Source organism: Culex quinquefasciatus, chromosome 2 (assembly GCF_015732765.1).
Source record: "Culex quinquefasciatus strain JHB chromosome 2, VPISU_Cqui_1.0_pri_paternal, whole genome shotgun sequence".
NCBI lineage: Eukaryota > Metazoa > Arthropoda > Insecta > Diptera > Culicidae > Culex > Culex quinquefasciatus.
In genome coordinates, this window is record NC_051862.1 from 148288226 (window position 1) to 148315169 (window position 26944).

Below are 26944 nucleotides of genomic sequence, written 5' to 3' on the forward strand. Positions count from 1 at the left end.
CTCACGACATCTTTTGTTTTTCCCTACGTTCAACTAAACCCACTGAACATGCCAGATTCATTAGCAACTCTACTCCAGTCGGGGTTTATTTTCTCTTCTGATTAGTACCAACCAGATCAGTGCACCACGAACCAACGCCGAACGTGTCTGATTTCAGCTAAAATAATTTGACTTTCTATCTTTCCTTTTTTTTTGTGTGAAATGAAAGAGATATCCATTTTCTAGCAAAAACCACGCTAGAACGTGCGTCAAATGCAGTTTCGGTACAAGGAAAAACAAAAAAAAAATCCTCGCGATTCAGTGTGGGTGTGGGAAAATCTCCCAAAACACAACTTCAAGTCACGTTTTGCCTCCCCCACCAGAACTGTCAAATACTACTGTGTTGAGCTGTGTTGGTGAGTATCCTTGTTTTGCTGCATGGGCTCTCACTGCTGCTGCTGCTGCTGTCAGGACCCTTAATGTCTTCATTGGTATTGGTGACACTTTTTTCTCGGAAACAAATCGCATTTTCCCTCTGTCTGGCTATGACTAAATGTAGTTGGATCTTTTTTTTTTGCTCACACCAGTCATTCAGGACAATTTACGTCCGTCACCCCGCTCAACTTCCCCCCTCTCGGAAGGCACTGACCGAGAATCCGAAGCCCAACTTTGCAGCTTACCAGTACTGACGGCTCTTATGTAACCCCCGTCGCATGACGTGAGACTTTTGCGCTGGCTGGTGGGAGTGGAAAGGGGGTTTGGAAAATCGAATTTTCCCAACTGGGCGCCCCTTTTTTCATCAAATAATAGCTTTAACTTTTGTTCAACTTAAGGCAGTGAATTAAACTGAACGAAAATGAAAACATTACACAACACAGCTCGAAGAAAACGGCTCTAGCACCATCGACAGCTACGGGAAAGTCCCCCCGGAAAAATCGGTTGACCCCGTTTTTTCCCGGAACTGGTACGAAAAGCCATCGCGCGACAACGACACACAGCTCAGCTAGCAGGAAAAGTGGACTTTTCCCCGTTCCAAAAATTGCTCATAATTACCTTAAGATCTAGTGCAGGCTCGTCGAAGAAAACTGCTCACAAAAGGTGCACCAAATTTCCACCCGAATTTTCACCAAAGAACCCGCTTTTCTCACCACTGCGACCACTTCCGGACAATCCAGGCAACACCACACAAAGGACTAGGCTTTTCCGCGAAGACCGTGAAGACGACCGACTTCCGACTGGCAGGGGTCTCTGGAGAACTCTGAGCTTCGAACGGTCCTGAATTCACGCGAGTTGTGTAACGGCACAAGGCTTCCCAGGACGACGAGACGATTTTATGCGAATCGAAGAACAGAGTGTGAAAAAGGACGAGCAGGCTGTGTGTTGGAATGACAGTTCTCCTGGCTGGTGTCACGCACACTCAAACACACACACACACAAACACGCGAGTGTGGGAAAATTGTGTGGAAAACTGGCAGTGAGAAAATGCTTGCTCACTGTTGTTGATGCGGTGGAAAATGAAGCAGGAGGGTGCGCGCTCGATGGCACCAATACTGGTGCGCGCGAGAGTGCAGTTGTGTGTGAGCATGGAGCTTCCAGCTGTCAGATGGGAAGTTGGGTGGGAAAACATGGGAGAAAAAGGATATCGTGTGGGGGAAAAGTGGTGGAAATATTGAACGTTTGACGTTTTCGGTTGCACATGGGAATGGTGTTTGGAAACAGTGTTGCCAAATCTAGGAAATGATATAAGTTTTGGTTTTCATTGAATTTATTATTCGAGCAATTCTCCACGAAACCCGGAAATGGATTATACTTATCTTTTCTGATTTGGCTCAAACTTTGTGGGGGCCATCTCCATGACCAAAAAAGTAATTTTGTGTCATTGGTTCGCCCATAAAAGTCTCCATACAACTTTGGCAGCTGCTCATACAAAAATGGTACGTAAATATTCGTAAGTCTGTAAAATTTCAAAGAATTTTTTGATTGATTTGGTATCTTCGGCAAAGTTGTAGGTATTGATCAGAAAGGTGCTCATCCTATCCCTCACCTAGACCAGACCAAAATCCATGATAAAGCTGTCAGACCAAGACTGTCAGACCAAGGAGCAAAAAGTAAACAATCTTGGTCTTCGACGTTTCAATAACTGGTTTTGGGCTCCAAAATTAAGTGTACGCCAGGAAATAATTAAACAGTGCGTCGTCCTGTACACCAACAATCAAATAAGCAGTTTAAAGCCTTATTCATTCACTTTACTTTTTGATCACGTTTTCGGTTTACACCTGAACAATCTTGAAATCATTAAAGCGGATTTGTTATTCCTCCCGTTCCATCATTCCCTTGGAATTGATAAGGACAATTCTGAAAAAATAGGTGCACGGAAACAAAGTGATGATTTTTTTCAATTAACTTTTTTTCACAAAAAAATCAATTTCCCAAATCCGTATTTTTTATTATTTTTGATTGTTTGATGATTTAGAGGACATTATCCCACATCTTTCAAGCCATTTAGAAGTATGGACCAAAATATTGCCGACGAGTTATGATTTTTTTTTTTAAATAGTGATTTTTGTAAAAAAATAAATCTTGAACTTATAATTCTTGACCTTTTTTTCTATGCAAAATCAAATTTGCAATCGAAAAGAACTTCACATTTTTTTTATTTAGTTTAACGTTTTAAAAATATAGCCATTCAAATTTAAATTTTGTCCGAAAAAATCCGGTGTATTGATTTTTGAAAACTATTTTTTTCAAAAAGTTCAGAGATTTTTCTACAATTTCGTCGAGATACGGCGGGTAAAAAAAAAAGAAACAGAAAAACTGATTTTTCTAATGTCGATATCTTAGCAACTAGTGGTGCGATTTTCAATGTTTAAATATGAAACATTCATGAAGTTTTTTGATCTTTTCAAAAACAATATTTTGAATTTTGTTTGCGTTTTTTCAAACGTACCATTGAATTTTAACACTTTGTTCGTGGCTCCCATTTTCAAAAAGGCTTGTTCACGATTTTTGGAATTCTTTTTTCTCCATGTAGGAAGTAAGCAAGCGAGTTTCTATCAACTGGTTTTGAAAATGATTTGTTCAAATAGGTATAATTTGAGAAAAACAAAATAGCTTGAAAAAAATGGGATGCGTTTCTAATTGTATTATATTTTCTACATTATACGTTACTATTGATTGATTTTTTAAGCAAAACTTTTTTCTTTTATTAAAGTAAGTAAGAAAAAATAAAATGTTTGATTACTATAAAAATGTAGAAAATCATTTGTTAAAAACCAAAATTACTCCTTCCATTTTAAACCACTTTCACTTATCATCAATGTGAATGTGAAAATAAATCAGCTTGCAAGTCATACATTGGCCACGGGATCAAACAATATTTACTATGATTATTAGTTTTATTGAGATGTTTTCTCAATGATATTTTTATATTTTTTTTATATTGATATTTTTCGACGAGTAATAAAAAAACGAAAAAAACACACAAAGCATTTTAAATAAGAGAGCAGTTCTCTACGGAATCGGTCTTTTTTCTTTAATTTTAATTTTTGTATTTTTTAATTCGGCTGAAACATTTTTGGTGCCTTAGGTATGCCCAAAGAAGCCATTTTGCATCATTAGTTTGTCCATATAATTTTCCATTCAAATTTGGCAGCTGTCCATTAGGGTGGTCCAAATCCGGACTTTTTTGGGGCTACCCCCTGAAATCAAAGATTGTCCCTTCACTAGGGGACCATCCACAAACCACGTGGACACTTTTTTGGAAATATCAAACCCCCCCCCCCCCTCGTGGACAATTGTCCATACAAAAAAAAATCTTTTTTGTATGGATCGTCGACAATCGCCATACCCCCCCCCCAGGTGTCCACGTGGTTTATGGATGGTCCCTAGGCTAAATTCCAAATTTGAGCTCATTCTGACCACGGGAACCCCTCCCTCCAATCGCTTAAAGTTTGTATGGGAAAAATCGTCAAAATGTATGGAGAAAAGCAACTGTTTTACTTTTTTACCTGGCGCCATAATTATCCGATTTTTACCATTTCTCAAATGTAGAACCTTCATTAAATTTGGAACAACTTTCCCCAAGACACCATATTTTTAGGATTTTTTCCCGCGAAGTTATTAGCGCCCAAAACTGACCATTTTTGAGCGGCCAGCTGTAAGGGGCTACCTAACAACGATGTTTAATTCCAATTCGTACACGCACGTGCTCTCTCTCAGGTTCAAACTCTCTCACGAGCTTGCTCGCCTGCCTGCCTGCCTGCCTGCCTGCCTGCCTGCCTGCCTGCCTGCCTGCCTGCCTGCCTGCCTGCCTGCCTGTTTGCCTACAAGCGTGCGCTGTTTCTCTGCTTGGACTTTTGTCGTCGTCGTCGTTTTCGTTTGCCGTCCGCTGCGCTGCGTTCCTGCATGTTTATTATAATTTTCAACTAAAATACCAGGTTTGTTTTGAGATATAAAATTTAATGTAATATGTGATCAACAAAACGAAAGGAGCGGCCGTGGCTGACTGGTTACGGTGTTCGCTTTCTAAGCGAATGGTCCTGGGTTCGATTCCCATCTGCTCCCAACGAGAAAGTATAGGAAATATTAATCTTGAAACTCTGAACATGAACGAAAAATCAAAGTCGCCCGAGTCGGGGTTCGATCCCCCGTCCTTTGGATTGGTAAGCAAAAATGCTAACCACTAGACCATCACGGCTTGGTGAGCGATGCCTGGAACTAGGAATACTGTTACTATCAAACTATATACGCGCTGGGTCCTTGTCCATTTGACAAGGGTTCGGAAGTTCTAAATAACGTTTGAACCCGATTGGTGCAAACGTTCTTCAGGGCGGGGCTTGTCGATAAAAGCTGAGGGACTTCGCGCTCGGCTAGCCAGCGTAGAAATGGGTCACCGAAGCTCGGCAGAGCTAACACCATCCAAATGCCTATGCGAGTTATTTGCATGTATAGAATGAAGATCTAAAAAAATACATGGAAACAACTCAATTTGCAAGAAGTGACCGCGTGGTCCCGTTTGGTTGGTTGCACACACACACACACACACATATGTGATCAACAAAACGAAAAAACACAACAATAGATATCATATTATAAGAGCGTGTGAGAGAGAGTACAAATTTGATGAATTAGTTCATTCATGAATCGTCATCTGTTCTGATCCAAACCTAATTGCAAACGTTTTGGATTTTAATTTATCTGCTTTTGTTACAAGAAATACCATGCAGTTTTTTTTAGATAAAAAAAGGAAGGAATTTTCTTTGGATTTTTTTAAAAACTGAATCCAAATGAGTATCTTAAAGGAAGGCCGCAACTGCAAGATCTGAAGGTAGTTAACGATTGTGCAGAAAGAGATGAGATCCTAAATCGAAAAAAATACAGGTAAACTGACAAAAAATGATAAACAGTTGCAATATTTGTTGCAGGTGGTCTAGGAACACAGAAAGAAATTTCCAGAAAGAATAAAAAAATAATTTTAGAGAGTATCAATGAAAATTTGCAGCAATAATTGTAAAATTGCCTTGATTTGTTCTGATTTGTACTAAAGTATATTTTTGTTAAAGCAAAGTACCTAAAGGAACAACATTTGTATTACCTGAAGATTTTTTTTTAAATTGAATCATTATCATGTTTCTTTAGCAAATACGAAAAACTGCGTGTAATGCTTGGAAAAACAAACAAACCCTGTTCTCATGAGATTTGCTGTAATTTTTTGTTTGAGCCTAAGCTGTCTTTTCTTTAAACTATTTTTTCGGCGCATTTTTTAATTTTTGACATAATTTAAGAATTTATATGCTAAATATATCTCAAAACAAACCTGGTATTTTAGTTGAAAATTATAATAAACATGCAGGAACGCAGCGCAGCAGATAGCAAACGAAAACGACGACGACGACGATAAAAGTCCAAGCAGAGTAACAGCGCGCGCTTGTAGGCAAACAGGCAGACAGGCAGGCGAGCAAGCTCGTGTCGTGAGAGAGTTTGAACCTGAGAGAGAGCACGTGCGTGTACGAATTGAAATTAAACATCGTTGTTAGGTAGCCCCTTACAGCTAGCCGCGCAAAAATGGTCAGTTTTGGGCGCTAATAACTTCGCGGGAAAAAATCCTAAAAATATGGTGTCTTCGGGAAAGTTGTTCCAAATTTAATGAAGGTTCTACATTTGAGAAATGGTAAGAATCAGATAATTATGGCGCCTTCCACAGGTAAAAAAGTAAAACAGTTGCTTTTCTCCATACATTTTGACGATTTTTCCCATACAAACTTTAAGCGATTGGAGGGAGGGGTTCCCGTGGTCAGAATGAGCTCAAATTTGGAATTTAGCCTAGTGATGGGACAATCTTTGATTTCAGGGGGTAGCCCCAAAAAAGTCCGGATTTGGACCACCCTACTGTCCATACAAAAATGATATGTGAAATTACAAAAATCTGCATCTTTTGAAGGAATTTTTTGAGTCTTCGGCAAAGTTGTGGTATGGGTATGGACTACACTGAAAAAAGTGATACATGGTAAAAAAAATTTGGTGATTTTTAATTTCACTTTTTGTCACTCAAACTTGATTTGCAAAAAAAAACACCGACAAAATGTGAAATTAAAAATCACCAAAAATTTTATTTACCGTGTATCATTTTTTTCAGTATAGTTTTTATCAAAACCTACAACTTTGCCGAAGACACTGAATTGATCAAAAAATTCCTTCAACTGATACAGATTTTTGTAATTTTACTTATTATTTTTGTGTGGACAGCTGCCAAATTTGTATGGAAAATTATATGGACAAACTAATGATGCAAAATGGCTTCTTTGGGCATACCAAAGGCACCAAAAAAGTTTCAGCCGAATTTAAAAAATACAGAAAAAAACGAATGACCGAAATCTCAGATAATTGCTCAAGAGATGAATGCACATAAGTGTAAAATCTCTCTCATACAATAAAAAAACACACAAAGCATTTTTTAGGTTTAGGTTATCATTTTTTTGAAACTGCTTACTTTTATGAAAAGAAAAGTTGAACTAGAGCCAAAATTCTCGATTTTTTGATAATTGAGTTGCTTAAAATCTGAAGCGATCTCGTGATTTTGCCAAGATTGTCTAAATGAAATAGGTGTAAGATTTTTTTTTTAAATTGATACCTTTTTTTTTTATCTATCTTATAAAAATTTATTTGAGAGCATGTAGGGGAACAACATATTTAGAATATCAGCACTTTGACGTTCAATTACACATCAACACATTTTTTAAATAAAATCGAGAATTAAAAAAGCTCAGTGAGTAAGGAAGTTTGCATCAGAATTTATGCAAAAGAAGTTGTTTGAAACAACCCCCTTCAAAATCGGTCCAAAAAATCAGGGGGCAAACCAAAAAAAAACAGATATCTTGATTTTTGGAGAAGGTATTCTGATGCGTGGAAAACAAATGCATTTTAGGCATTTAGAATCACATTTAAACGCATTGAAGGGAGGGGGGGGGGGTGGTTGAGATGTCTAAAAAAAGTGTTTTTGAACGATTAACAAAACAATTAATATAACATTACATCAAGTTTTAAAGTGAAATGGGACGCAACTATCTGGTAAACTTCAGCTTTATTGAATTTTTCAACCCGAAAGATTGATTGCAATCTTTATATTTATCGTCTGCTAAAACATAAGTCATGCATCTTTTCATTTGTTTGAATTGTAGATGAAACTTAGATTGCCTGTTCCATACTTTAATATCCACAGTTGTTTTAGGCTCATATTTACTCGAAAATATCCCAGCTAATAATGCTCCACAAAATATCCAATATGCTCATCCCAGCTCTGTTTAACCTTTTCTGGTGCGTATGTCACGTACAGAACACCACCCAGCTTCACTGCGTATCCAACCCACTTCATGGCCCTTCAATTCAGAAAATTCCCCAAAAAGCGAAAACCCACCGCTCCCATGTGTTGACATAGGTGGAATGCAGAAAAAATGGAAGAAAGAATCCAGAAATAATAATACCAAAAACGTGTAGAGAGTTCGCATGAAATATTCACACGGAACTCACCGCCTGTCAGCGATATCGACTAGCATGCAGGATAGCGGAAAATCCTTTAATTTTATTGTGTTTGAGGATAATCAATTCAATTGGAATATGACCATCTAGATTTGATCAGTTTATTCTATTATTTGTCTGTACATAAATGATTCGATTTATTTTTGAAGTGCGTTTATTCATGTTTTGTGCAAGTTGATCCTTGAGCAAGAAAAGCATTTGGTGCATCAGACTTCACAACTTCACCTGATTTGGCCCCGACGAGTCGTTCTCGCCGTGACGTGACTTCGACAAATCGTACGTAGGCACACTTCCTGTCAGGATGAGTGGCAGACAACAAGCAAGCAGCAATAACATGAAACATAAAACATAACAAAACTTGCGGGGGAAAATTACCCGACGATGGTGCACAATGATATTTGGATCAGAACTCGGAAGTAGGTGAGTGTATGTGTGTGTGCTGAGTACTAAAATAGTGATGAGTTAATGCTGGTACGATGATGATGATGATTTGTGTTATTTTTTTAATGATTACGCTGATGGTTTTGTAGAAAAATCAATAATCGATGCAGTTGAATTGTTTGAGTCGAAACAGCAGTTGCACAGTTTCTGCAGCACCACTGATTGTGTGGGATTGTGTTTTTAGTTGGGTAGTTTGTTATCGAAACGAGAGGCTTTTCGCTATAATTGCAATTGCTGCTGGTAAACAGTGCCCGATCGGCGCGAGGCAATAAGGGTTGTTGTATTAATAAATAGTATTTGAATTCAAGGAGAACGCAACACTGTTAGCAGATATAGGCAAATTATTGGAGAGGTATCCAAGGAATGTAATTAGTTTTGAAATGGATTGCTTCAAGCTAAATTGTTTTTTTTTATTTTGTTTAGATCGGGATTCAGATTAACGTTTATGGTTTAATATCAATTATTTATTTAATATTTACATGTTAGATGACTCAAAAATGTTGTAAAATGGATTGTTAACATTTCAGAATACATTGCATGACCTTTTTATGTATTTTTTATATAGTTTTGATGTTGTCACGGGAAATCGGTCATATTTTAGATACCCGGGATAGTTGGTCGAAACTCCCGGGAGTTATTTTTTTATAAAAATTTGTGTAAAATAATAAAAAGCCAATTTAACCATTTTTTAGTTTGATTCAACAGATGTTTATTAATTAATCAATTAATGAATTTAAAAACGAGTAAAAATAAACTTATAAAAAGAGCAATAACTGTTAAAGATGATTTGGGAAGCCCAAAGCTTATTAAAAATAAAAATAAAAATATTATTACAGCTCGCAAGCTAAAAACGTAAAGAAATTACCATGTGTTTCGCAACGATATCATTATTAAATTATTATTTAAATCAAATTGTGACATTAGTTGTAAAATGTAGGTCTGCCAGTTTTATGTAAACATTCAGTTCAGCTTTTTTAAATATTCTTTACCTAAATATTGATAGTTACCATTAAGATTGATAATAAAATATTCTAATTTTGTTTTGAATAATTATTTATCATATTGCAAAAAAAAAATCTGATCTAGGAAAGTTAAAATTTTGGAATTGGTTAAATTTTGGATGAGCACGTACGATACAGCCAAATGAATTAAACATTTAAAAAATATATAGTAAGAATTACGAATAAAACAAATTAGAACCATTCCGAGTTCCTACAAGATGTGTAAAACCGTTTCAACATGTAGAAAAAACCGCAAAGAAATTGAAATCTGGTTATGGTTACATATACAATTTTGTATAGTTCAACTCAGAATCAAAACGGATTAGTGGGAGCCAACCATCGTTCACTGTTTAACCTCTTTATTAGTCAATACCGGCGCGCTCCCAGGAAGCCTGCAGTTCAACGAAAGGGAGGAATGTTAGTTCAATAATTGATGTTGCAGACTCATAGTTTTTCGTTACATACCTGTTGACACTGCTTAATCAGGCTGGTGCAAAGATTTTTAAAAGTTTTTGTCACCCCTCCTTCATTGGCCCAAAAAATTAAAAGGGGGAAAAATAAAAAAATCCAAATTTCTATGAAAATTCATCAGTTAAATTAATCAGTTGAAATAAATGTAAAACACATTCCTCCGCTATAAGAATCATTCTTAGCATGTTTTAGATCGTTCAAAACTCTTTTGAATTTAAAAAAAAAATCGGTTTGCCGCAAAAAATATTTTTTCGATTGAATTTAAGTTCGAGATAAACTTATTTTTGAAAATTCATTGGTATTTTGCATTTTTTTTTTTTTTGATAATCAAGTTTATATGCCTATGCGACGCTTTTTGTTTTGAAATTACGGAAATCAGGCATGAAATTTTAAATTATAATTGCGTTACTTTTTTTTTTGAAAATATATTTGTAATAACTGGAAGAAATTGAAAAAATTATGACCTTGGAATAAAATATTCAGGATAAAAATTTCAATTACATTGCTTCTATGTATTTGTATTTAAAAATTGCCTTAGCAGACGGAAATAACGTGCGCATAACATTTTCTGATATTTGAAAAAACTAGGCCAATAACATTTAATGTTATTTATAACAAGTTTGGTTGTTCGCCGTTATGATTTTTTTTGTTATTGGATTGATGGATTGATAATAACAGATTAATTACATTTTGGGTTATTCTTCAAACAAATCTTTGTTATTATTTTTTGTTGTTTTAACAACTCTGGAGTTTTTTTTTTTTTTTTGAAAAGGTCCTATAAACCAAATTTTCATTTTTTGTTTTTGGGTGTTTTTAGAACCGCGTTGAGTCAGGGGTATTCAAAAACACCCAAAAAGCAAAAAATGAAAATTTGGTTTAAGGGACTTTTTCAAAAAAAAAAACTTCAGAACTAATCCGATCATCTCAATAACAGTTGAGGTACACAAACTCAACAATTTCATATTATTATGGGCTATGTGAATGGGAAAATAAATTCAAAATTCTAATAAAACCATCAATTTTAGAGAATGTGATATAAGAAAAAGAATAAAAATTTCAACAAAATATCTTCATGCTAATTATTTATGATTGAAAAATAATCCCAAACAAAACAGATGAGGTAAGGATTTCGTAAAAAAGAAAAAAAATGTCTTAGATGCAACTCTTATAAAACAAATTAAAATGTTTTTTTTTATTGATAGTCTTTCTCAGAATGTATATTCTTCATCATTCTATTGAATAGGTCATATTTTGTTATGTTTGGGATTTAATTTAAATCCATATAAATGTATAAGAAAATCAGTCTGATTAACAAAACAGAACTGTTTAATTGATAATTATTGAACTCCAGTTAAAAACAAAATCATCAATAAAGCATTTATCTAAATTCAAGTACTCAATAGTGCTTTACGGCAACTTTATAAAGCTGAAAAATAAATATGTTCAACCGATTGTTTTAGATGTTCCAAATTTATTCAATCAAAACATTATTTAAATTAGCTTCAATCATTAAATAAAATATGAAGTTGGCTCGAATAATATATTTTAGGGGTTCTCCATACACTACGTCGATACTTTTATTTGAAAATAATACTCTCATTTTTCAGCTTGAAAAATAGGGTGCCCAGAATATGGGACTTGTTCTCAAAACCTCGCTCCACAAGTTGAATATTGTTCCTTGAGCTATTTTTGGACTCTAGGTCAAGTCAGTAAAATCGATCAACATTTACCCATTGATACTCGAAGGTGAAGTTTGTATGGGAAAAATAGAAAGAATGTATGGAAAACTCAATTTTCTTACGGTTTGGTCTGCATGGTGCGCTTATATCATCAAAATATTCCCAAAAGTGAGATTTTCCATGGAAATTTAATGTTCTACAATTATGTACAGCTTTGTAAAACTGGACCCTGAAAAGTTATTAGCGATTTGAAAAAAATCATTTTTGTACGAAATACTTTTTTTACCAGCTTTAGGCTCGGGTATCAATGGGTTAATCTCAACCAATCTTGGTCAAAATTTGAACAGATCCTTAAAATAACTCAAAAATCCGTTTTTCGCTTGTGGAGCAGCGTGTCATTTTTTCTGGGCACCCTATTGGACAATCAACAGCCCCTCTCCTTCTTTAGTGTCCACGTGGTTTATGGATTGCCTGTTTTGGCTCACTTCTGCTACATCTCAGCCCTTTATTTTTTTTATAATTAATATATTTTTTATATCTAGTGGGGTAGGGTCGTGTAGGATAAACGCCAATATAAACACTTATATTCCAATAATTAAAAAAAAAGATTATTGATTCTGAACATAACAATTATAAACAACAACCAATATGGCGCATAAAATGTGTTAATCTTTAATTATTATTCATATCACAGCAGACAATTACCCTATTTTTTTACTCTATGTTTCAAACATTCAAAAGTTAGTCAACAACAAAGAAGACAAAATTATAATAAACTTCACTAATTACACCAATGACCACTATGACTCGCTAAACACACGTACGTACGATCCAGCAAATTTAGCGTACTCTTACGGAGAAAATAAAGTCCTCACTAAGTAATCAAGTGGTTTAGTAGATCAATACAAGGGGAGGGAGTGTTAAGTCGCAGCAGAGACAAACCTAATCTAAGTATTAAAACGGGGTGTGTGTGACAGACAGTGAGCGACAGAGAGGTTTACATAGAGAAGGTAGGGCATAGAGAGACAGCAGTGTTTCAACTAAAGATCATCATTTTTGGGGGAAATCAGCTCATCAGAACATACCTTTTGGTAGTTGTTTACGCTGCTTTACGCCTCAAAGTAACTCCTCAAGTTGCCCGGTGTTGAGCGGTGTTCTCCTCCTCTTCTAAGCTGGTGAGTGAGCTGCGATTTCCCTGAATCGGCTTTTCACTATTGACCACCAAGAAAAGAATTACACAACAACCTTCTCTTCGATGTGCTTCGTCGAAATGTGCTCTCCACACAGAGTACCCGATATACACGTGCGTCGACGTTGTCGGTAGTAGTTGTGTACACTAACACTATTCACACTTCTAGCTAGTAGACTCGGCGCAAGACCAGCGAATCAGACCACTTTTGCAGCAGACTTGACGACGACCAGCAGCGGGGTACCAGGCAAGACCTTTTCTGGATCAATAACTTTTCCACGCGGCTTAAAGCTTAATTTTCCACCCAAAAAACACTCAGAGAAACAGATTTTCCCTTCCCACACAAAACGAAGACTTTCCACCTTGATTCACCAGCAACACACAAACACCAGCTGTACAGCGCGCTTGTACAACACTTCTTGAAGTCTCGACCTCGTCGACACTCGACTTCCACAATCCACACTATTTAGAGCGGTTGCAACAAAACCCACTCGCGTACTAGAAACGTCGCGACGGTCGGCAACTCCCTTTGGACACAACACGATACTTGCAATATGCACACCACTAACTGGAGGACTAAACTGTTCCGGACTGAAACGGGGGACCACAAACAAAACCCAGCTGTGTGACGACTGCGACGACTGTTCCTGAACTCGGTTCCTAGCACTCTGACGGCGACGAGCACGAGACGGCCGGACTTGGCGATATAGATCAGCAGGAACGACGACGACGTGCAGCGAATGCTAGAATGGGTCGACAGAGAGGAGAGGCGAACATCTCTCTCTCGTAAGAGAGTGCGAGAACGGGAGTTGTTGACATTGGAACAGCATGACAGCTGTCAGGGTGGTGGGGTGGTGGTTGTTGTTGGTTGTCAAATGGGGTGGGTTACAATGCGAAAGTGGGTGCTGTGGTGAGTTTGATGAGTGGTGAAATGTGGACGAGTTGCCAGATTGGCAAGGCGAGCAATATCGCCTTAATGCGCACATCACCTTAATTTGTTCAGACTCTTGACTTTTTTGATTTTATAACATCGGCTTATCTGATGACTGACCTACATTAAAAGCTTGAAAAACAATAAAAGTTTAAAAAAAATTCACAAAAAAACATAAGTTTGAAAAAAATCATAAGTATTTTGTATGCAATCGAAATAATTAAAAATACTCGCATGCAACTCATAAGGCAACGATTAAAATTTCAAAAGGTCCTATATGCATTAACCGAATTCAGTAGTTGAAAAATCGGTAATGTTTAGATCGGTAAATAATCTGTCAAAATGAACAGAATGTACCGAATGTCGGTCGTACGATGCACAATCATGAACTTCATTATCGATTTTTTGTATTTTTTACCAAATTCGGCAATTTTCAGTTTACCGAACTGTTCAGCAGTTGAAAATTCGGTAAAATTTACCGAATTTGATAAAAAAATCTACAGCAAAATCATAACAAATATGCCAACCAAACTCATCAAACAAAACAAACGGGCAGCACTGTCTGCAACTAAAGCTGTGGTGAGAATTGAAATTATGGCTACGACTGTGGCTCACTCCGATGGTGTTCAGTTGAAACTTGTAGCATGGTTTGTGTCTTGGGAATATTTTTTACAGTCAGGTTTCAAATTGTGCGGTTAAAGGAAAGAATGTTAGTAAAACTGAAATTTTAATCTTCAAAGATAGAACATTTGCGCAAATCGTGGAAGAATGCTGGACGTGGTAAAATTTTATGAATGGCAATCATCAAAAACCTTCTAAGATCAGATGTCTTGATGAATTGAAAAAAAACAGCAGCAAATTTATAATCAAAAAGTGTTACACAACATCCATAATGTGTTACCAGATTGAGGTCGATGATGTCATTCATTCTTGGAGGTATGACTGTCAATGATGATTCTGAATACAGATCCTAGAAATAGTACCCCATCCTACTTCGCCCTTTCAAAATGGTATCAACTGAAAACAACGTAAAATTATTTTTTCCGCATTCATAATTATTTTGAGGATAATTAAACCAGTTTAAAAAAATATTTTGATTTTTTTGTGAAATTTCATTGCAAAATATGTTTTTATCGCAAAACAATGTTTCGCAAAAGTCCTAATAGGGTGAAATGAAAACTAACCATTAAACATAACTGTACTGTGGTAGGTATTTTACAACAATTTTTACACTGTAATTTTGGCTCCATAGCTTTTAATTTTCTTTTTAATCATAATTTGTAAATCATAAATCATAAATCATAAATCATAAATCATAAATCATAAATCATAAATCATAAATCATAAATCATAAATCATAAATCATAAATCATAAATCATAAATCATAAATCATAAATCATAAATCATAAATCATAAATCATAAATCATAAATCATAAATCATAAATCATAAATCATAAATCATAAATCATAAATCATAAATCATAAATCATAAATCATAAATCATAAATCATAAATCATAAATCATAAATCATAAATCATAAATCATAAATCATAAATCATAAATCATAAATCATAAATCATATATCATAAATCATAAATCATAAATCATAAATCATAAATCATAAATCATAAATCATAAATCATAAATCATAAATCATAAATCATAAATCATAAATCATAAATCATAAATCATAAATCATAAATAATAATCTTACTTTTGGGAATATTTTGATGATATAAGCGCACCATGCAGACCAAACCGTAAGAAAATTGAGTTTTCCATACATTCTTTCGATTTTTCCCATACAAACTTCACCTTCGAGTATCAATGGGTAAATGTTGACCGATTTTACTGACTTGACCTAGAGTCCTAAAATAGCTCAAGGAACAATATTCAACTTGTGGAGCGAGGTTTTGAGAAATAGTCCCATATTCTGGGCACCCTATTTTTCAAGCTAAAAAATGAGAGTATTATTTTCAAATAAAAGTATCGACGTAGTGTATGGAGAACCCCTAAAATATATTATTCGAGCCAACTTCATATTTTATTTAATGATTGAAGCTAATTTGAATAATGTTTTGATTAAATAAATTTGGAACATCTAAAACAATCGGTTGAACATATTTATTTTTCAGCTTTATAAAGTTGCCGTAAAGCACTATTGAGTACTTGAATTTAGATAAATGCTTTATTGATGATTTTGTTTTTAACTGGAGTTCAATAATTATCAATTAAACAGTTCTGTTTTGTTAATCAGACTGATTTTCTTATACATTTATATGGATTTAAATTACGAAATCCTCACCTCATCTGTTTTTTTTTTGGATTATTTTTCAATCTTAAATAATTATCATGAAGATATTTTGTTGAAATTTTCATTCTTTTTCTTATATCACATTCTCTAAAATTGATGGTTTTATTAGAATTTTTCAAATTTATTTTTCCATTCACATAGCCCATAATAATATGAAATTGTTGAGTTTGTGTACCTTAACTGTTATTGGGATGATCGGATTAGTTCTGAAGTTTTTTTTTGAAAAAGTCCTTTAAACCAAATTTTCATTTTTTGCTTTTTGGGTGTTTTTGGATACCCCTGACTCAACGCGGTTCTAAAAACACCCAAAAAACAAAAATTGAAAATTTGGTTTATAGGACCTTTTCACAAAAAAAAACTCCAGAGTTGTTAAAACAACAAAAATAATAACAAAGACTTGTTTGAAGAATAACCCAAAATGTAATTAATCTGATTTTATCAATCCATCAATCCAATAACAAAAAAAATCATAACGGCGAATAACCAAACTTGTTATAAATAACATTAAATGTTATTGGCCTAGTTTGCCTGATTTCCGTAATTTCATACAAAAAGCGTCCAAAAAACACACAGAGATTGTCCAAATCATAAATCATAAATCATAAATCATAAATCATAAATCATAAATCATAAATCATAAATCATAAATCATAAATCATAAATCATAAATCATAAATCATAAATCATAAATCATAAATCATAAATCATAAATCATAAATCATAAATCATAAATCATAAATCATAAATCATAAATCATAAATCATAAATCATAAATCATAAATCATAAATCATAAATCATAAATCATAAATCATAAATCATAAATCATAAATCATAAATCATAAATCATAAATCATAAATCATAAATCATAAATCATAAATCATAAATCATAAATCATAAATCATAAATCATAAATCATAAATCATAAATCATAAATCATAAATCATAAATCATAAATCATAAATCATAAATCATAAATCACAAATCATAAATCATAAATCATAAACAGCTAAAATTATTAGGTGGGAGAAGTTATCTAGTAATGTACTAAAAAGTTATCTAGTAAAGTACTAAAACTTGAAAAACATCGCCACTAGATAACTTTTTAGTACAGAAGTTATCTACACAGAAAAAAATATTCCTGTAAATTTACATTACTTATCATGTACCAAAAGGTATCATGATAAATGATGTATATTTACATTAGCTTCATTGGAAATTTACATGACTTTTATTGTAAATGTTCAAAGTGAAAATCTTTTGAAATCGTGTAAATTTCCAATGAATCTAATGTAAATGTACACAACTCAAAAAATTTTTTTTGCTCCGTTGAATCTAGAATTCGATTGAAATCTTGAATACTAGATTCAACGGAGCAATTTTAAATCGGTATTTTCACAACCATTAATCCAAAGCATAGGTGATGTTAACACTTTTTAATATAGTTTTGCTTCAAAAATTACTCACTGGGTCAGTTCTTGCTTGAACCTATCGGCCAACGTCTGGTTGAGACCGTGGCCCATCTTCCACGAGGCGTCAGTTTCCGTCGTTGACGCGTTCGTTGACGGCGCCCTTGGTGCCGTACGCCTTACCGCACTCTTCGATCGCTCGGCAACGTGGTCCGTCTTGATGTGAACATGCACGTTGACCAGTTTGCTGATTCTGTGGAGGAGAATGAAAACTTTCAGTTGGTATTGCTATTTACTTACTTTAAAACACAAAAGTTGCACGGAATTATCATTTTCTGGTCTCTCGACAGTTGCACCGCCTCGTGGTGTTTGGCCTTCCTCTCAGAGGAGCCCGGTTTGGAACGAACCTTCGACCATCGCTTGACCACGTCCGTTTTTCCTTCACCTCCTCCTCCTCGTCCAACTCGTCCAACTCGGCGTGCCTTCACTCTGTTTGATCGAATCATCCAGAATTGAAACGCTCGGCGCGCAGAATTATCTGAAAGTAGATTATTTGTCACTTAAAAGTCAATCTTTACTAACACTAAACTTACGTTACTTACTGTCGGAAACCTTCTCTATCTTCAATTGGACCAGAACCAGCTCGGTAAGTTCAAAGGTGTTTGAAAGTGACCGCCAGACAACACCTTGCGTCCGTCCACCCCTTCCGCCACGCTGGTCGACGTTCAGGCCTTCATGTCTTGCAAGTCCGCCTCCTCGACGGCAGCCAAGCTAGTACGGAATTGCTCTTAAAACAGAACCGTAAGTCCTGGATTTCTTTGTCCAGCAGCTCGGCATCTCCGCTGGCGGAAGAGGCACACACATTAAGCAATGCCGCAATCTGCAACCAGGCTTTGTCTGAAAACAAACAAATAATCACACAATCGAGCTTTGAACGTTGAACCTAAAGACCTAGCTACATACCTCTACCAAAGACAGAATATTCCGGGATGGACGATATCTAGCATTGAGTGTAGACCCAGCAATGTCGAAAGCGCCTTTTCGCCACTTCAACCCTTGATTTAGCAGTCCAGAACTGAACCAAGGCCACCACGAATCGACCTCCAAGATCTTAACCGTTTACATTGTTACATTCGCTGCCGGTGGCAGATTCTCTGGCTCGTGCCACCGATCAAAGAGCATCCCTTTAATGATAACCCAGAACAGGTCTTGCAGCCAGCGCGACCCATCGTCAATCTCCCTCCACCGGTGGCAGGTCATCCGCGCCTGCAGGATCGATGTCCCGTCCAGCAACTTGAAAATCTCCAGCCACAGTTCCGGCGGAAGAAATTCTTGCCCTTCATCTTCATACGATTCGACAGTCTTCGGAAGGTGGCATCCCGGACAGAGCCAAAACATTCACGTTTCGGCGGGGTCCGACGCGAACAGCAAGCTGACGACGGAACGGTCCGCGGTGATAGTCCAACGCAAGATGCTGCAAGCAATAGAAAAAAAACTCAACGAAATTTTAAAAATATTTCAAAAGACAATAAACTTACCAAAAGGCACTAAAAAGATCACAAACGCAAAAAAAATGTCGCGAAACAGAACAGAGCTCAGCTTTGATTTGTTTTGTTTTGGTTGCCTTGACGTTTCTTCCGCCGCCACGACCACCGAGCCGGCGGCGCCGAGGCTCGACGGCGAAAGCTGACGACGAGGGGTTTTGATGCTTGATCTACAAAATAATGACTATTGCCTAATTAGAGGCGGATTATTTTGAAATCAGTGATAACTAATACCAGCACTATGATTTTTTTATTCAAGAAAAACAAGGTAATTTCACCAAAGACGAAGTGTAAACAAACAGTCAATCCTGCTCACGTTAGTTGATCTTTACAATAGGAACGAGCAAGATAGACAACGCCTCGTTTTTGATCCATAATCATGATCTCTGCGCGTTTCACCTCCAAACACCACAAAATAGTTTGTTTTGTTTTGACTGCTGTCAGCCTCATTGTTATAATTGGATTATAAATAAATACATGACATCTTTTTACATCAGACAATTTTTACATTGATTTCAATATTTACATGATTTTGTAGCGTCCAAATTTGTCGACCAGATAAACATTTACATGTTATTTGGCCATTACATTAGATTTAGATTTACATGAACGGGTTTTACATGAGATATATCAGTTTACATTAAATTTAAATATTACATAGAGCCAATTTACATGTGAAACATTGTTTCCATGTCGTGTAAAATTACATATTTTTTTCTGTGTAGTGGCGATGTTTTTTTTAAAACATAGAATTTACTAGATAACCAATCTACTAGATAACTTCTGCAATATTTTAAGTTACTAGATAACTTCGGAACACTTTTCAATTTTTTTCTGAAATTACTAGATAACCATGCTACTAGATAACTTCTCAAAAAAAATTCGCCAGCTAGATAACCGAAATTCCACCAATATTTTTTGGTTTACTAGATAACTTCGGAACATTCTTAAATAATTTCTGAAATTACTAGATAACCAAGCTACTAGATAACTTCTCCAAAAAAAATTCCGATATATTTGGTTTACTAGATAACTTTGGAATATTTTTAAATAATTTCTAAAATTACTAGATAACCAAGCTACTAGATAACTTCTCTAAAATTTTTTTCGAATATTTTTAGCTTACTAGATAACTTCGGAATATTTTTAAATAATTTCTGAAATTACTAGATAACCAAGCTACACAGCAAAAAATCCGATGGTAAAATCGCATGCCAAAGCATGCACATCACCTTCGTCAAAATAAACATTTAATATTAAACACTGCATGTAAATTTTTTGCAAACACAAAAAAAAGTTGCAACCGACGAGATTCAAACCCAGCACCAACAGTGAGGACTGGCGCCTTAGCCCACTCGGCCATCAGACCTATGAAGAGCTGAAAGGATAAACGCATATATGAGCTTGACATTTCGGTCAAGTAGGTTTCCCATACTGATGGGCTACATCTTTCAGGGTGTAAAATCACATAAAATTGCATAAAATAATGCAATATTTATTTTAAACCCAGGCCTTTTACACGCAGCTGGATTACTACTTTTTTAACTGTGTACTAGATAACTTCTCCTGAATAAATTCACCAACTAGATAACCAAGCTACTAGATAACTTCTCTTAAAAAAAAATTCCCATATTTTTAGCTTACTAGATAACTTCGGAATATTTTTTAATAATTTCTGAAATTAAAAGATAACCATGCTACAAGATAACTTCTCCAAAACAAATCCAATATTTTTAGCTTACTAGATAACTTCGGAATATTTTTTAATAATTTCTAAAATTACTAGATAACCAAGCTACTAGATAACTTCTCCAGAATAATTTCACCAACTAGATAAACAAGCTACTAGATAACTTCTCTACAAAAAAAAAAATCCATTTTTTTTAGCTTACTGGATAACTTCGAAATATTTTTTAATAATTTCTGAAATTTCAAGATAACCAAGCTGCAAGATAACTTCTCCAAAAAAAAATTCCAATATTTTTAGCTTACTAGATAACTTTGGAATATTTTAAATAATTTCTAAAATTACTAGATAACCAAGCTACTAGATAACTTCTCCAATTTTTTTTTCAAATATTTTTAGCTTACTAGATAACTTCGGAATATTTTTAAATAATTTCTGAAATTACTAGATAACCAAGCTACTAGATAACTTCTCCAGAATAATTTCACAAACTAGATAACCAAGCTACTAGATAACTTCTCCAAATTTTTTTCGAATATTTTCAGCTTACTAGATAATTTCGGAATATTTTTTAAATAATTTCTGAAATAACTAGATAACCAAGCTACTAGATAACTTCTCCACAAAAAATTCGAATATTTTTAGCTTACTAGATAACTTCGGAATATTTTTTACTAATTTCTGAAATTACTAGATAACCAAGCTACAAGATTTCTCAAAAAAATAAATCCAATATATTTGGTTTACTATATAACTTCGTAATATTTTTTAATAATACTAGATAACCAAGCAACTAGATAACTTCTCCAATTTTTTTTTAATTTTTTTTTGCTTACTTGATAACTTCGGAACATTTTTTAATAATTTCTGAAATTACTAGATAACCAAGCTACAAGATAACTTCTCAAAAAAAATCCAATATATTTGGTTTACTAGATAACTTCGAAATATTTTTTAATAATGCTAGAAAACCAAGCTACTAGATAAGTTTTCCAATTTTTTTTTTATTTTATAATTTTTTTTTTTTTGCTAACTTGATAACTTCGGAACATTTTTTAATAATTTCTGAAAATGCTATACAACCAAGCAACTAGAAAACTTCTTTAAAAAAAATCCAATGTTTTTGGCTTCCTAGAAAAGTTTGTGAATATGTTTTAATAATTCCTGAAATTACTAGATAACCAAGCTACAAGATAACTTCTCCAAAAAAAAATCCAATATATTTGGTTCACTAGATAACTTTGGAATATTTTTTAATAATTTCTAAAATTACTAGATAACCAAGCTACTAGATAACTTCTCCAAAAAAAATTTCGAATATTTTTAGCTTACTAGATAACTTTGGAATATTTTTAAATAATTTCTGAAATTACTAGATAACCAAGCTACTAGATAATTTCTCCAAAAAAAATTCCAATATTTTTAGCTTACTTGATAACTTCGGAATATTTTTTAATAATTTCTGAAATTACTAGATAACCAAGCTACTAGATAACTTCTCCAAAAAAAATTCCAATATTTTTAGCTTACTTGATAACTTCGGAATATTTTTTAATAATTTCTGAAATTACAAGATAACCAAGCTACTAGATAACTTCTCCAAAAAATTTTCCAATATATTAGGTTTACTAGATAACTTTGGAATATTTTTTAAGGGTGCACAGCAGCGAAGGAAGTTGTTGTCTTCTTATTCCAAAATTGTCAAACTTACGGACCCAATCCTGCTTCTACGTGATTGTAAAAATAGTCAAACTTTGTTGTAAATTATTTTGTGGACAGTACATTAGGGGATGAATATAAAAATATTTCAATAGTACCCGTAGTTTTGGAGATACTAAAATGTCTGTAACAAAAATCTGGGTGCAAAAGCGGACCCAGATTGTTGGTTGATGTGCACCGTTAATGATTTGTAAAATTACTAGATAACCAAGTTACTAGATAACTTCTCAAAAAAAAATTTTGGAATGTTTTTAGCTTACTAGATAACTTCGGAATATTTTAAAATAATTTCTGAAGTTACTAGATAACCAAGCTACTAAATAACTTCTCCAAAAAAAATTCCAATGTTTTTGGCTTACTAGATAACTTCGGAACATTTTTTAATGATTTCTGAAGTTACCAGATAACCAAGCTACTAGATTACTTCTCCAGAATAATTTCACCAACTAGATAACTCAGGGCTGCTCAATGTTTTTGAATGCAGGACCAAATTTTAAGCTTTAAAGAGCTTCTTGACCAAATGTTCAAAATATTTTTTTAATAAAATAAGTAACTTTATTTTTATTTAAAATACATAAAGGTGTATAATTTCGACGGTTTTGTTCGAACGCGAATCAGTTCAATACGGAGCGTCGTATCTAGGTGCTCTTTGTTGCTTTAACTTTTTCTTTCTAAAACCTATAAAATAGATGTATTTTTCAGTTCTCCAGTTTTTGTCCTCCACTCTGCCCAATAAAAAAATATAGAAAAAAATAATTACAACCCAAAAAATTTCAACACTTCATAAAAAAATAAAATAGAAAATGTATTTATTGTAAGTTTGTTATGCAAAGTAAGTTTGAGGGTCAGTTATCATGATTTTTGAATTGTTATTAAATACTTATATTTTTGCATTCATTATAGTTTTATATCTAAGTCAAATTTGAGCATTTCCAAAAATCCAGTGAAACATGTACAATTGTTTCAATTACAAAGATTTTTGAACAAAATATTATTGTTTTTATCCTTATTAGATAACTACGAAATATATTAGAATTTTTTTTTTTTTTTAGTTTTCTAGATAACTAAGCTTCTAGCAATCTTCACCTGAAATATCAGCAATATTTTCGCTTACAAAATAATATCTTCAAAAATCAAGAAACATTTTCTAGCTTCGAAATATTTTTGAATAATTTTATGTTGAATTACGTGATAACTACTTCTAAAAATTCCAGCAACATTTTCGCTAGCTAGTTAGTTTCAGTATGTCTTTAATAATTTTATTTTTGCTGGCAAACCTTGTTGCTTGATTACTACGGTTTATATTTGAATATTTTCTGTTTTTTTTTTGAAAGCTTTTTACAGATCAGATACAAAAAAACATACAAATAAACTTGTAAATTGGAGTGTAAACATTGACCATGCGATGATTTCAAATTTTAGAACATTTTAGTACATCTATGGAATTACACTGATACAAATCTAACTAGTCAGTTTAATAAAACTGCTTTATCGATGAATTGATATTGACGTTTATTCTACAATACCTTACAGTGATTCGAATGATTGTTAGTACATTGCGGTATGGAAACATTGCTTTAGCTTTCTATTAATCAACTGAATCGTGTTTTGTTTTATAGACAATTTATTTGACAATTAGAAAATATAGTTTATTTCACATGCTTTCTTGCAGGAGTGTACGGACATTTATATGACACACTGTATGCTCTGATGGAAACCTACTTTACCGAATGGTCAAACTTTATGTTGACGTTAAGCTTACGATGATTTTAAATTGAAATGATTCAACAGAGATAAAATAATATAGTCTTATAACCAAAATCGTTACTTTCTTGTTTTGCAATGACAGATTTTTTTGTAAGCATTTGCTCATTTTTGCCTCATATGTCGGCATTCTATTATTTCATAAAATTATTTTTTTTTTTATGTAGCCATTTTATTGAGTGGCCTATATCGGCTAACGACCTTCTTTCGATTAACGAACCATAGTGGCCCATACAGTTGAAGTGCATTTCTATAGGCGTTTATCTTCTTTCCTCCATCATCGGTCTGATAGCCGAGCGGGCTAAGGCGCGAATCCGCTTTGCGAGTGGTGGATTTGATTCCCGTCAGTAAAATCTTTTTTTTTTGCGTGGGGAATAACTGTTAATGCAGTGGATTTTTTTTGCTCAGGTTGAGACAGTGGCTAGCCTTAAGGCTAGCAAACCGACATGTTGCTGCAGAGAAACTTCATGTTTAATTACACAGCAACAAAACCAATGGTAAAATCTCTTGCAAAAGCATGCACAGCACCTCTGTGAGCCAGAGCATGAAATATTGTATGAGAAAACGTGTACAAAAAAAGAATATACTATAGAAAAAAATTGCTTTCCCTGAAAAATAACATCGACTTGGCGAGGCACTTTAAAAAAAAGACCGCGACCCAACCCTCTCGGCTATCTCATCATCTTCAGATTAATGGGATCAATACCGATGTAGCAGTAATTTGTCCATACATCATATACAGTTAATACAGTATACGACGTACGGGAAACCTACTGGTGCATTGGTGTTGATCAAAATGTTTTCAAGACGGTGATATAGTCGAGAAAGTTGGAGCGCAGTCTAGGTTATCTGTAAGCGACTCTCTCCGATATTATTTTGGGGTGTGCAATATAGTTTTTTTTCGTATGTGCAACGTGTACCACGTTTTTTTCATAAAATATAACATGTGTTTGCTCAAGAATGTTATTTTACAAAGATTTTTTACAGAGTAAATATTGTTCAGTTAAAATCGATTCGGCCTTAGACAGCCGGCTGTGGAAAAACTGAATCAAAGTAAACATTTGGGAAATTTTCGAACAAACATTCTGCTTGAACAAACGCGAATGGACCGAAAAGCAGACACAAACTGACTTACACTTAATCACTATTCTACTTTTTTCTTAAATTAACGAATCCGAGAAATCAAAATCAGTGCAATGATTATAAGGCTTAGCAGTCTCCAGCTAACCAGAACAATAAATAATTATTTTATTATAGTAGTCTCCAGCTAACAAGAACAATGTGGTAATTATTATAATTTACACATTTCAAGAATGAGGCTTTTTGCCTTCCTCGCGTTACTGAGGAAAGGCTATAAAATCACTCGAAAAATGAACTTCTCAATTAGACCTCCTAGACCCACCTTCGTGTATACTTATCGACTCAGAATCAAATTCTGAGCAAATGTCTGTGTGTGTGGTGTGATGTTGATCAAAAAATTGTCACTCGATTATCTCGACATTGGCTGAACCGATTTTGTCCGTTTTGGCGTCATTCTATCCGTTTTGAGGCCCCATAAGTCGCTATTTAAAAATATGCAGTTTAGATAAGTACTTCAAAAGTTATGCTAAAAAAACGATTTTAGCAAAAATCCGGAAGATTGTAAAAAGGGTGGTTTTTGTAAGAAAACCCGTCATGCTATACATTTTCAGAAAGGTATTTAAAAGACCTTTCCAACGCGTCCAAGACATTGAAGATCTGACCATCCTATCAAAAGTTATAAGCACTTAAGTGTTATTTATACGCTCTTTGGAGGCCGGATCTTAGATATGTTGATGAAAACGTTGTCCGGATCTCTCATGCGACCTATCGTTGGATAGCTATTCAAAAGAGCACAAAAACAATGAAGATCTGACAAACCTATCAAAAGTTATAAGCACTTAAGTGTTATTTAAGCACTTCTTCGAGGCCGGATCTCAGATATTTTGATGAAAATGCTGTCCGGATCTCTCATGCGACCTATCGTAGGATGGGTATTCAAAAGACCTTTCTAACGCGTCCAAAACATTGAAGATCTGACAACCCTATCAAAAGTTATAAGCACCTAAGTGTTATTTACGCACTTTTTGCATTTTAGATAGCACCCTTTAAATGTAAGGAAGGCGCCAAACACCTAAGGGTGGATTAAGTAACGTTTTTAAAAATAAATTAGGTTTTTTTATTTTTTGCTCGTAAAAAAACAGGTTTTATTTATGTACAGTTCAAATTCGATTTTCCACAGTCATGGAAAGTTTCCAAACAGTAGAGGGGTAATTCTCTAAAAACTCACATAAAATCGAGAAAAAGTTGCCCGACCCCTCTTCGATTTGCGTGAAACTTTGTCTTAAGGGTTAACTTTTTTATAATTTATTTTTCAAAAAGCCTCAATCTTGAAATGTGTAAATTAAAATAATTATTTATTGTTCTGGTTAGCTGGAGACTGCTAAGCCTTATAATCATTGCACTGATCTTGATTTCTCGGATTCGTTAATATAAGAAAAAAGTAGAAAAGTGATTAAGTGTAAGTCAGTTTGTGTCTGCTTTTCGGTCCATTCGTGTTTGTTCAAGCAGAATGTTTGTTCGAAAATTTCCCAAATGTTTACTTTGATTCAGTTTTTCCACAGCCGGCTGTCTAAGGCCGAATCGATTTTAACTGAACAATATTTACTCTGTAAAAAATCTTTGTAAAATCACATTCTTGAGCAAACACATGTTATATTTTATGAAAAAAAAACGTGGTACACGTTGCACATACGAAAAAA

At 34.2% G+C, this 26944-nt stretch overlaps 1 protein-coding gene across 12 annotated transcripts in view; it reads right to left on the reverse strand.

Moving 5' to 3' along the window:
- The window catches only part of LOC6041584 (protein NDRG3), a 183494-nt gene that overhangs the window by 136179 nt on the left and 20371 nt on the right, over positions 1–26944 (reverse strand). For 3 of the 12 annotated variants that reach the window (XM_038256110.1, XM_038256108.1, XM_038256107.1), the window contains exon 1: positions 12691–13498. The exons of 1 other annotated variant lie outside the window; for it this stretch is intronic. The gene's annotated coding sequence lies outside the window, so the exon portion shown is untranslated. Of the gene's footprint in view, positions 1–1032; positions 1355–12690; positions 13500–26944 lie in introns of those variants that run through there. 8 more of the 12 variants (XM_038256117.1, XM_038256114.1, XM_038256112.1 and 5 more) reach the window with 6 other exon arrangements.